The sequence below is a fragment of the Saccostrea echinata genome, unplaced genomic scaffold (assembly GCF_033153115.1).
Source record: "Saccostrea echinata isolate AGI-Se365-2 ecotype Australia unplaced genomic scaffold, CSIRO_AGI_Sech_v1 ptg000019l, whole genome shotgun sequence".
NCBI classification, from domain to species: Eukaryota; Metazoa; Mollusca; class Bivalvia; order Ostreida; family Ostreidae; genus Saccostrea; species Saccostrea echinata.
In genome coordinates, this window is record NW_026889768.1 from 2,117,474 (window position 1) to 2,129,727 (window position 12,254).

Genomic DNA, 12,254 nt, shown 5'->3' on the forward strand with positions numbered 1-12,254 from the left:
GACCATGACTATGAAATCAGAAAACATTTAATAAAGAATGGATGTGACTAATATAGAACTAATTTTTGGTCTATGTAAATGGATAGGAGGATCGGGATTAAGAGGGAATCTCTCTCTCTCTCTCCCTCTCTCTCTCTCTCTCTCTCTCTCTCAGACATGTAGACATAATGACAAATGTACCATTATAGAATATGAAATTCTGTATACATGTAAATGGTAAATATAACCACATGTTCCAGATTTAAATCTAAAACGAATATATAATTCAAATGCCAAGCTGCACGAACGTCTCCAAATATTAATCAAGACGGGGGGGGGGGGGGGCTTCAAAGGAATTAGATAGTGTTATGTTTTATGAATTATAAGGAAAAGTACGGACGTCAGCTGCATGTACATAATTATATATTATTGCATAAAATTGTGCTCATTCAGGTATACTTATCCCACGTGCACATATCCACAGACCTGTGCAATTTTTTTTATCATGTTTTTTTTTTTTTTTTTTTTCAAAAGAAACATTCAGCGTAGCATTATTTCACACAGAATCGCGTTTTCACATATTTTTTTTTAAGTCTTTGAGTATTTCACAAGAATCCAAGAATCGCCTTTTCACATCTTTTATAATTCCTTGGGTATATAGAGTACACATCATGTGTCATAAATAATTTAACCTTTTATCAAATATACATGTAATAACCAAATCTAATCTATAGATTGATTTTCTTTCTTTTAAGTGGCAGATATCAATTTATTTATAAAGGCTTTAAAACAGTAATGTATTACAATTTTCTATCGCTTAATTCCTTTTTTGAGTGTATGTAATATTTTTTAATATCGAAAGTAAAACTCGGAAATCGGGATAATTTCGCATTCAAATCACAGAGAATAATAAATCGTCTGCATTATAGAAGGCTTATAACTATCATATTCTGAACTTAATATACGAAATAGATAAAACTGCATGCCTGTCCATCACTATAAATGTATATTCAGTGCTTATTTACTTGAATTAGCTACCTAGCATATATATTAATTTTTTTTAGATATATTCATGTGTAAATCAATTAACTGTCAATACAGACTTACACTACACTGGCAACTTCAAACTTTACATGCACTGGAAGCGGTAACCAACGTACTCTTAAATTTTGAAGAGTGAATATAGAACGTCTAAATATTTTGATATGGAGAGTGTATATGTCTCTGACGTCATCGATACTATTTCCGCCTTTATCTCGAAAGTTCTATTCTCACTTACAAGTCAGAGTTATCTTTCTTTGCCCATTGTATACACACTAGGTAAATGGGGAAAATGACGGGACCTAAAATCTAGAAAATGCGCAATCCAATTTTAAAACAAATTATATATTTGGTATTTGTAGACTAATCTGTGTTATGCCTAACAATATCTTGAAAAAATATTAAAAAACAAAAAAGTCAAAAATTGACCAAAACACAAATTCACTTCCGGTTTGGACAGGAAGTGTCGGAAACACACGAAAATAACTTCGAAACAAAGAGAATGTCATGATCTAATACTCCTGTAAATTTCACATCTTTACCTCAAACCGTTTTCGAGAAAAATTCCGGACAAAAGTCCATTTAAAAATTGGAAATTCGGCCGTAACTTCGGACCGGAAGTGAATTTTTCAAAAAACGGAATTTCATATAAACGTCATATATCAGCCTACTATCATGTGAAAAATTGTGAAAATCTATCCAACCATCTCTGAGTAATCGCGCTCACAAAATTTGGGAGGAATAATAATAATAATAATAATAACTAGACTCTTGTTGCCATGGCAACAAAAAAGTCTTCCGTTCTTCTAAATCTGTAAGAATTTGCTTTTTTCTGTGTAAAAACCATATATATCATATTTACTGTGAAAGAAAAAAATAACTGGAAAAAAGTCCTTTCAGTACTTAAGGTACTTTGATTTTCATTATCAATCTTGTATAATACATTTGGCACCTATGAGAGATATACGTATATCATTAGCAATTTAAAAAAAAAAAATGTTTGCAATCATTTCTAAGACAAACAAACAGACGAACGAACACCGTACTATCATAAACTTCACTGTGTGTATGTTTTGGCATAATTGTGATGGTGTTATAAAAAAATATAATGAATTTAGTATCACATTAAACGTAAAGTCACTGAGTTTTGTAAAGTTATAATATCAAGATTTGACAACATACCTATAAGACAGATTATTCAATTACAGTAATTCTTCAGCAATCGATTGATTGATTGATTGATTATACGTATCTTGTTTAACGTCCCTCTCCAGAATTTTTCACTCACATGGAGACGCCACCACTCGCCGGTGGAGACTGTAAATTTTTGTCCTATACTTTGGCATTTATCGCAATTGAGCAGTGGGGAATCTTTTTTATGCCAGCATCTTCTGCGACAAGGGACCTCGATTTATACGATCTCATCCAAAGGACCGGTCTCCACGTCCCACAGTCGAAGTTCATAATACCGAGATATTTTATTTTTTATTTTATTCTATTTTTTTCACAAGTTTGTTGCAGCAGATTTATTTAAAGATCATACTTCAAGATCATTTCGAACTCAGGCTACTTAATTGCAGTGCATACAGCATCAAGTGATTTTGATTGACAGATCAACACACGTGCACTTCGTGTGCACTTCGTGTGATACTTTTTAAGCTGAAAAATATACAGGATGTGACCATGACTGACTATGAAATCAGAAAACATCTAATAAAGAATGGGTGTGACCGATAAAGAACTAATTTTTGGTCTGGATCGGGATTAAGAGGGAATCTCTCCTCTCTCTCTCTCTCAGACATGTAAATTGAACATTTCATAATTATAAAATATGAAATTCTGTATACATGTAAATGGTAATGTTATTCACATGTTCCAGATTTAAATCTAAAACGAATATATAATTCAAATTCAAGACGGGGGGGGGGGGGGGGGGCTTCAAAGGAATTAGATAATTTTATGAATTACAAGGAAAAGTACGGACGTCAGTTGCATGTACATGATTATATATCATTGCATAAAATTGTGTTCATTCAGATATACTTATCCCACATATCAACAGACTTGTACAATTTTTTTATCATGTTTTTTTTTTCAAAAGAAACATATAGCGTACCATTATTTCACACACTCTTTAACTCTTTGAGTATTTCACAAAAATCCAAGAGTCGCCTTTTCACATCTTTTATAATTCCTTGGGTATATAGAGTATAGATCATGTGTCATAGATAATTTAACCTTTTATCAAATATATATGTAATAACCAAATCTAATCTATAGATTGATTTTCTTTCTTTTCAGTGACAGATATCAATTTATTTATAAAGGCTTTAAAACAGTACTGTATTACAATTTTCTATCGCTTAATTCCTTTTTTGAGTGTATGTAATATTTTTTAATATCGAAAGTAAAACTCGGAAATCGGGATAATTTCGCATTCAGATCATAGAGAATAATAAATCGTCTGCATTATAGAAGGCTTATAACTATCGTATTCTGAACTTAATATACGAAATAGATAAAACTGCATGCTTGTCCATCACTATAAATGTATATTCAGTGCTTATAATATATTTACTTGAATTAGCTACCTAGCATATATATATTAATTTTTTTTTAGATATATTCATGTGTAAATTAACTAACTGTCAATACAGACTTACACTACACATCAACTTCAAACTTTACATGCACTGGAAGCGGTAACCAACGTCCTCTTAAATTTTGAAGAGTGAATATAAAACGTTTAAATATTTTGATATGGAGAGTGTATATGTCTCTGACGTCATCGATACTATTTCCGCCTTTATCTCGAAAGTTCTATTCTCACTTACAAGTCAGAGTTATCTTTCTTTGCCCATTGTCTACACACTAGGTAAATAGGGAAAATGACGGTACCGAAAATCTGCAAAATGTGGAATCTGATTTCAAAACAAATTATATATTTAGTATTTGTAGAATAACCTCTGTTATACATAATAATATCTTGAAAAAATATTAAAAAACAAAAAAGTTGAAAATTGACCAAACACAAGTTCACTTCCGGTTCGGACAGGAAGTACCGGAAACACACGAAAACAACTTCGAAACAAAGAGAATGTCATGATCTAATACTCCTGTAAATTTCACATCTTTACCTCAAACCGTTTCCGAGAAAAATTCCGGACAAAAGTCCATTTAAAAATTGGAGATTCGGCCGTAACTTCGGACCGGAAGTGAATTTTTCAAAAAACGGAATTTTATATAAACTTCATATATCAGCCTACTATCATGTGAAAAATTGTGAAAATCTATCCAACCATCTCTGAGTAATCGCGCTCACAAAATTTGGGAGGAATAATAATAATAATAACTAGAGCAAAGCTCGTTGCAAAGCAACGAGTGGGTCTTCCTTCTTAGCGATTAGCTTGTAAATTGATGAAACAAATGATTTAATTTCAATTTAATTTCCGTCTAAAGGGCAAATGTTTCTGTTTACATTGTCAACTTTTCTAACATTCTTTTCTCCTTTGAACTTTGACCCAAATATCGACCTCCTTTCTGGAACTCTGAATCTGAAGTGATCCTGAGCCTACATAGCCCAACAGTAGTCTCTGCAACAGTTCTCTGTAAATTGCACACACAACACTAATAATCCCTCATATCTCAATCTTTGGTTTCCGATTTTTAATTCCTAGACTTCTTTCTAAATTAATCTAGCATCTTTGGAGCAATTATGTTAGTAAAATGATGAATGACATACTATGGCATCATCAGTGGTTTGTTAAATCAGTGTCATAAATATTTACTAGATTCTAAGTAATCCAAATGTGTTACTGATGAATGATTTCCAATGTTTGACAATCAGCAAGTGTAGAATACTCCTATAAGGATGATTTCTAGTTTAAGCGAAGGGGGGAAATCAATATCAGTAAAGATTAAAAAGGTGAAGTCGCAAAAGCAAAGTATCAGCAAGACACTGTTACTTGTGGATATTTTAACATAACCTCTTTCTTAGCATTTTAAATACAGTTGAACTTCCAGGGATATGTGAAACTGAGTTGGTTGTCCCAATCACTTATCATGTCCTTTTTACCCTTCCTGTTTATCTTGAATCAACAGATATCTTCAATTAATCTTAGTTCTGTTGAAGTCAAGATAACGAGGTTTGACTGTACATCTTGGGTTCATTTATTAAAATGTTTTACAAGGAAAGAAAAACACACACATATTTAAATTTTGCAACATGTTTAAATAATTTTTACATGCATAATACAAACATATTCAAGTAAATTTGTTATCAAAATTCATTTAAAATATCTGAATCCATTGAAGTTTTTTGCAGTAGATACAGTACAGTATAACATGAAGGAACAAGTGAACCTAAGACTATCTATGGCATATTTTACCTGTCTTGTCCATGTGTTCTGTCTTGTTTTTCTATTGTACAAAACAAGAGGCCCATGGGCCACAACACTAACCTGAGTCACTTTGGCCCTGCTGTTCTTCACCTGATTTCCTACACTGTAATACCTATTGTGGCCCCGCCCTACCCCCCGGGGTCATGATTTGATCAATTTAGAATCTTCACTACCCAGGATGCTTCCACATAAGTGCTAGCTATTCTTGCCCAGTGGTTCTTGAGAAGGGTTTTTCCTATATATTTCAATGTAAAACTTGGATTCCCTATTGTGGCCCCTCCCTACCCCGGGGGTCACAATTTGATCAATTTAGAATCTACACTACCCCAGGATGCTTCCACATAAGTTTCAGCTATTTTGGCCCAGTGGTTCTTGAGAAGAAGATTTTTCCTATATATTTCAATGTAAAACTTGGATTCCCTATTGTGGCCTCGCCCTGTCCCCGGGGGTCATGATTTGATCAATTTGGAATCTAGGAACTACCCCAGGATGCTTCCACATAAGTTTCAGCTATTCTGGCCCAGTGGTTCTTGAGAAGAAGATTTTTAAAGATATTTTCTACATATTTCAATGTAAAACTTGGATTCTCTATTGTGGCCCCTCCCTACCCCCAGGGGTCATGATTTGAACAATTTAGAATCTACACTACCCCAGAATGCTTCCACATAGGTTTCAGTTTTTCTGGCCCAGTGGTTCTTGAGAAGAAGATTTTTAAAGATTGTTACTACGTATTTTAATGTAAAACTTGGATTCCCTATTGTTGCTCCGCTCTACCCCCGGGGTCATGATTTGAACAATTTAGAATCTACACTACCCCAGATTTGAAGATTTTTAAAGACCCCACCCAATTTTTGTCTCTTCTTGATTATCTCCCCTTTGAAGGGGGCTTGGCCCTTCATTTTAACAATTTTAACTCCCCTTCACCCAAGAATGCTTTGTACCAAGTTTGTTAAAATTGGCCCATTGGTTCTTGAGAAGAAGTTGAAATTGTGAAAAGTTTACAGATGGATGGACGACGGACAATGGGTGATCAGAAAAGCTCACTTGAGCATTCAGCTCAGGTGAGCTAAATAAAGTTCTGACCAAGACTGAAGTTTCTGAAAACTGCATCAAACTTCAAGATCAAGGTCATGAAGTCAAATTTCATAATAGAGTCCAAAAGGTAACAAATAATGCACACGTGAAAAAAAAATAAAAGCCCTTACTCTTCTGGAGAAAAAATTATAGCCAAAATTAAAATGTTTCTTAAGTAGGTAAAAACTGTTGTTCAAGATCATGAAGTCAAAAAATGATAGTTCCTAGTGAAAGAGTTTTCACATGTAGTTTATGAGAACACCCTAGCTTCTCTCATTCCATATAGTTACCACCAATATTAAAATTTATTTGAAAAGTAGGTCAATCTTCAAGGTCATTGGATTAAAAAAGCATAGACATACAGTGTATCTTGATATCAATACCATTAACAAAGCCCTGCTGTTCCTAAGAAGAAGATTTTTAAGCATCTTTCTAATACCTTCCCCTGAAACTTTGATCCCCTTTTGGGGCCCCACCCTACCCCTACATGCTATGATTTTAAGAATTTTTTAATGATTTTTCCTATGGATTCCTATATAAAACTTTGATAGTCTATTGTGGCCCCACCCTATCCCCGGGGTCATGATTTGAACAAAATTGAATCTACACTAATCTGAGGATGCTTTAACCCTCATCCCCGCAGTCACACATTTTAACGCATATACCATTTCCTATTTCTAACGCAAAATCATGCATATTCCGTTTCCCCGCAATCACGCATTTTTCACGCACTTTCAAAAGTAAATTTAATCTTCAATTTAATGCTAATTCCCTTCTAATTTATGCTTGCTAAAATCTCATAAAATAAGAAAAGTTATAATCTTATCAAAATATTACGTCATAATTATTTACGCTAAACTTTAGAGAAACTTGTACCTCACTATAAACTGCTTGCGGGGAAAAGGTAAAATCATATTTCTATGACGTGAACATTAAGTGTATGTAGAGTCACAGTTCAGTAAGTTGTAAAGAGGATGCTTTAATATAGATATGACCAATTAAGACTTTGCTGTTCTTGAGAAGCAGATTTTTATGCCCCCGGGATCGAAAGATCCTGGGTGTATATTGTTTTTGTCCTGTCTGTCTGTTTGTCTGTCTGTTGTCAACTTTAACCTTGCCCATAACTTTTGATTGGTTGGAGCTATGACTTTCATATTTCACATGTGTATTCCTTGTGACAAGACCTTTCTTTGGGTACCATCATATTTGACCTTTTGACTTTGGAGTTTGACCCCCTTTTGCAAAATTTTATGAGACTTTAATCTTGGCCATAACTTCTTATTCTTTGTGACAAGGCCTTCCTTTGGATACAAACAACTTTGACCTTTTGACCTTGACCTTGGAGTTTGACCTACTTTTGAAAAACTTTAACCTTGGCCATAACTTTTGAACAGTTGGAGCTTGGGGTTTCAAACTTCACATGTGTATTCCTTGTGATAAGACATTCCTTTGGAAACCAACCACTTTGACCTTTTGACCTTGACCTAGGTGTTTGACCTACTTTTGAGAAACTTTAACCTTGGCCTTAACTTTTGAATGGTTGATGCTAGGGCTTTCATACTTCACATATGTAATCCTTGTGACATCACCTTCCTTTAGATACCAACCACTTTGACCCTTTGACCTTGACATAGGAATTTGACCTACTTTTGAAAAACTTTAACCTTGGCCATAATTTTTGAATGGTTGGTGCTAGGGCTTTCATACTTCACATACGTAGTCCTTGTGACAAGACATTCCTTTGGATACCAACCACTTTGACCATTTGACATTGACATAGGAGTTTGACCTGCTTTCGAAAAACTTTAATCTTGGCCATAACTTTTGAATGGTTGGTGCTAGGGCTTTCATACTTTACATATGTAATCCTTGTGACAAGACCTTCCTTTGGATACCAACAACTTTGACCTTGACCTTGATGTTTTACTTACTTTTAAAAAAACTTTAACCTTCGCCATAACTTTTGAACAGTTGCAACAAGGGCTTTCAAATTTAATATTTTTTACCTTTTGGCCTGGATTTTGACTTGCATTTGAGAAACTTTAACCTTCGCCATAAGCTGCCATACGCGGGCATCAGTGTTTCACAAACACATCTTGTTAATGTGTATTCCTATGTAAAAATTTCATAGTCCATTGTGGCCCCACGCTACCCCATCGGTCCTAATTTAAAGAAATCTGAATCTACACTCTCTGGGTATGTTTTCACAAAAGTTTCATCTTTCCTGTCCCAAAGGTTTTTGATTTTAAAAGATGCTATTAATTATTTACTAATTTGTAATTATTTCCCCTTTAAAGAAGGCGTGACCCTTCATTTGTAGAGACTTGAATCCCCTTTACCAAAGATACTATGTAGAAGGTTTGGTTGAAATTGGTCCAGTGGTTCTTGAGAAGTAGACAAATTGTGAAAAGTTTACAGACAGACTGACGCCAGACAAAATTTGATCAGAAAAGCTCACTTGAACCTTCGGCTCAGGTGAGCTAAAAAATTTAAAAGATTTCTTCTTCTATAATCTCATAAAAATTTGATTCCCTATTGTAGCCTCAACCTATTCCCAAAGACTATGATCTGAGCAAACTTGAATCTAAACTTCCCAAGGATGCTTTCATATCAAAATAACTATAATAATGACTCACTTATTTCTTAGATGAAGAATTCTTAAGATAATTCCTACATACCAGGTACTGAATGGACTTTTGAGCCTGAATACTGCTCGTTAAATCCATAAACAGTAAAACATGACATTGCTTATAATGAAGTGTCAGGGATAGACGATTTAGCATATTATATCTGTTAGGTTTACAATACATTGTATATTTCAAAGTCACAGGGAATGAAAATCACTTCACTGTAAGCGTCAATTCATTATAAGCATGTTCGCTACAAGCCTTTCTTACAGTAAAACTTTTATGTTCTATTGTGGCCCTGTTCTACCCCATGAGGTCATGAATCTACACTGACTGAGTATGCTTTTATTCATGGATTTGCTATTTGGGAGAAAAAGATATTTAAAGATTTTTCCTATATATTGCCATGGGCCGACTTCATTTGTTACAGATCAGCGTACGCCGAATTGCGCCGGTCATATGATCGGTGTAAAACGGCTAACTGGCAAATGAAGTAAACCGGCGAAAACAAAAAATAATTATACTATATAACAATCAATTAACTAAGATCTATCACTTTTACGTTATGTCTTAGCGAAAAAAAATGTTGGATAATTAGAAATTCAATGTTTAAAAAAGTCATGGACCTCATGAAAAAAATTATTTTTAGAAATTAAGAATGGATTTTAAATAAATGAATGGAGATTTGTTCAAGAAATGCACACAATTAAAGAATATGCCAAATTGGTAAAAAGTATCCTCATTTTATAAGTTGTTTTATCTTCCCGCCATATTTCTAAGACCGGCGAATTGCTCGCCGGTCATTTCAGACCAGCGAGATCGGCGTACGCCGGCAAACCTTCCCCGGTCAAATGAAGCAACAAGCCGGGTTACCAAAGGTCAAGCGGCACATTCGGCGTATGCCGGATTGACAAATGAAGTCCCACCCATGAAAAACTTGATCCGCCATCGTGGCCCAACCCTAACTCTGAGGGTAATGATTTAAACAAACTTGAATCTACACTATGTAATAAAGCTTTCACATGTATAAGTTGTATCTTTTCTGGCCAGTGGTTCTTAAGAACATTTTTAAAGGATGCCTTTAGGTTTTAAATAATTCTTAATTATCTCCCCTTGAAAGAGTTGCCCTCCATTAGAACAAATTTGAATCCCCTTCACTCAACAATGCACTGTGCCAAGTTCCATTTAAATTGGCCCAGTGGTTCTGAGAAGAAAATGAAATTGTGAAATTGTGATTTTTAAAGTTTACGACGATGACAACAATGGGTAAATTTTGTTCAGTTATTGGCTCAGGTTAGCTAAAATTGAAAAGTTTACAAAGACATAAGGCAGTACTGGGCACCCTTTGATCAGAAAAGTTCAAGTGAGCACTTAGCTCAGGTGAGCTAAACAGTATACAACAGCTCTAATAGTTTTGTAGAATTTAGTGCTTTGTTGTCTTTGAAATGTGATTGAACATCTCTTCAATCTTATACTTGAAAGCTGCACATTATACATATACATGCCCTGTGTCCTAGAATAATTTGAAACATGCAAGCAAGTTTCCACTTGTAGTACAGCTGTTGAACTTCAGTATCTTGAACACCAATATATCGAATATGATGGATATATCGAAGTGATTTTGGGGGCCCAACCCCTTATTCTATAAGAATTTTACCCTGGATATCTCGAATCCTCGGATATCTCAAAGTTTATTCTCGTTCTCATTTAATTCAAGATAATGAGGTTTGACTGTAGTTGTATATGCCAAAATAGCTCTCCCTAAATTAAACTGTAAAATTACACATATTACAAGTTCTTAATGATAGGTAATGATAGATGGACTTTTATCCTTGTGTGACTGTTTAAATTTTACTATGCTGCTTATTCTGCATGTTCTGTTTCCTCTCCCAACAGATGTTCTTCTGGCAAATCATGGCCATGCTTGGTATCAAATTTCACATTCAGTTTTCAGATGACAGTCACACTTATCTAAAATGAATTTGAAATTTCTTAATTTAAGTTAAAATAAAAGAAATCGATCTTGTGCAACATATAAATAATAAACCATCATTTTGAATATAATATTGTCACATTTTCTGTGCATTATTTGGTAAAGTACTGGTTTTTACATGCAGTCATTTGAGGATGTAATAAAAATAAAATAAAAGGATGAATGTAAATTTTTTTTCATGATTTCACATAAAGAAATGCACATATAATGTAACTTGCAGTGCATGTTTAAAATTTATTAATGATTGCAATGGTTAATAGACTAATTGGTTAAAAAGATGGTAACTTGTTCTGATTTTCATATATATTTTTCAAATATGACTATCAAAACAAGTCCCATTTATTTAGTCATTATTATCCAATTATTAATCAAAAGTTTACAAATTAACCCCCATCATGAAGAATTTGACCAACATTTTCTGTTTCAATTGATGAGTTTAAAACAACAACTAATATTTTCTACTAAGCAATGGTTTACATGGTATTTAATCTATTTCATTGCCTGTCATGGTAGCTTAATTAGTGGTAGGGCATTCAATTCGTGATCTGGAAGTACCGGGTTTGATTCTCGTTCACTGCATCAAACCTAAGAAATAAACATAGATAGTGACTGCATGTTCCTTCATCAAACATCCAGTATTAGAAGTAAAAGTTACAGGTTTTTCAGATGAGGAGAACTGAGGCCCATATCACAGTAGATGTTGGCACGATAAAGAACCTGGATAGAGAATTTATTTCCTATGTACCCAAATAAATTCTTTGTAAACAAGTCCAATCAACTGTGTTTCAAGCTATCGATAAGATATACTATGTCCTACAATGCATCGTGACGTCATGTTATTTGCTTTTTATCATAGTGAATCTATGCATTGTAACGTCAAATTTTTTACCCCTGGCTTAAGTCGGGTGTATGGAAATTTACACTCGACGTTGTAACCAATCAAAGCTTGTGTTACAAGCTACATAGGAAATAACTAATAATTAAAAAGTCTTAATTTATTAGTGAAAGTAAAGAATTCTGAGTATTATCATTGTTTACAAATTGTTTTATACATGTAAGAAAATGAACTGAAAAAAAAAAAATTATAACAAAATTTCTAACAAGTCCTGTCTGTTTGATTAACCTGTTACTTGGTGAGAA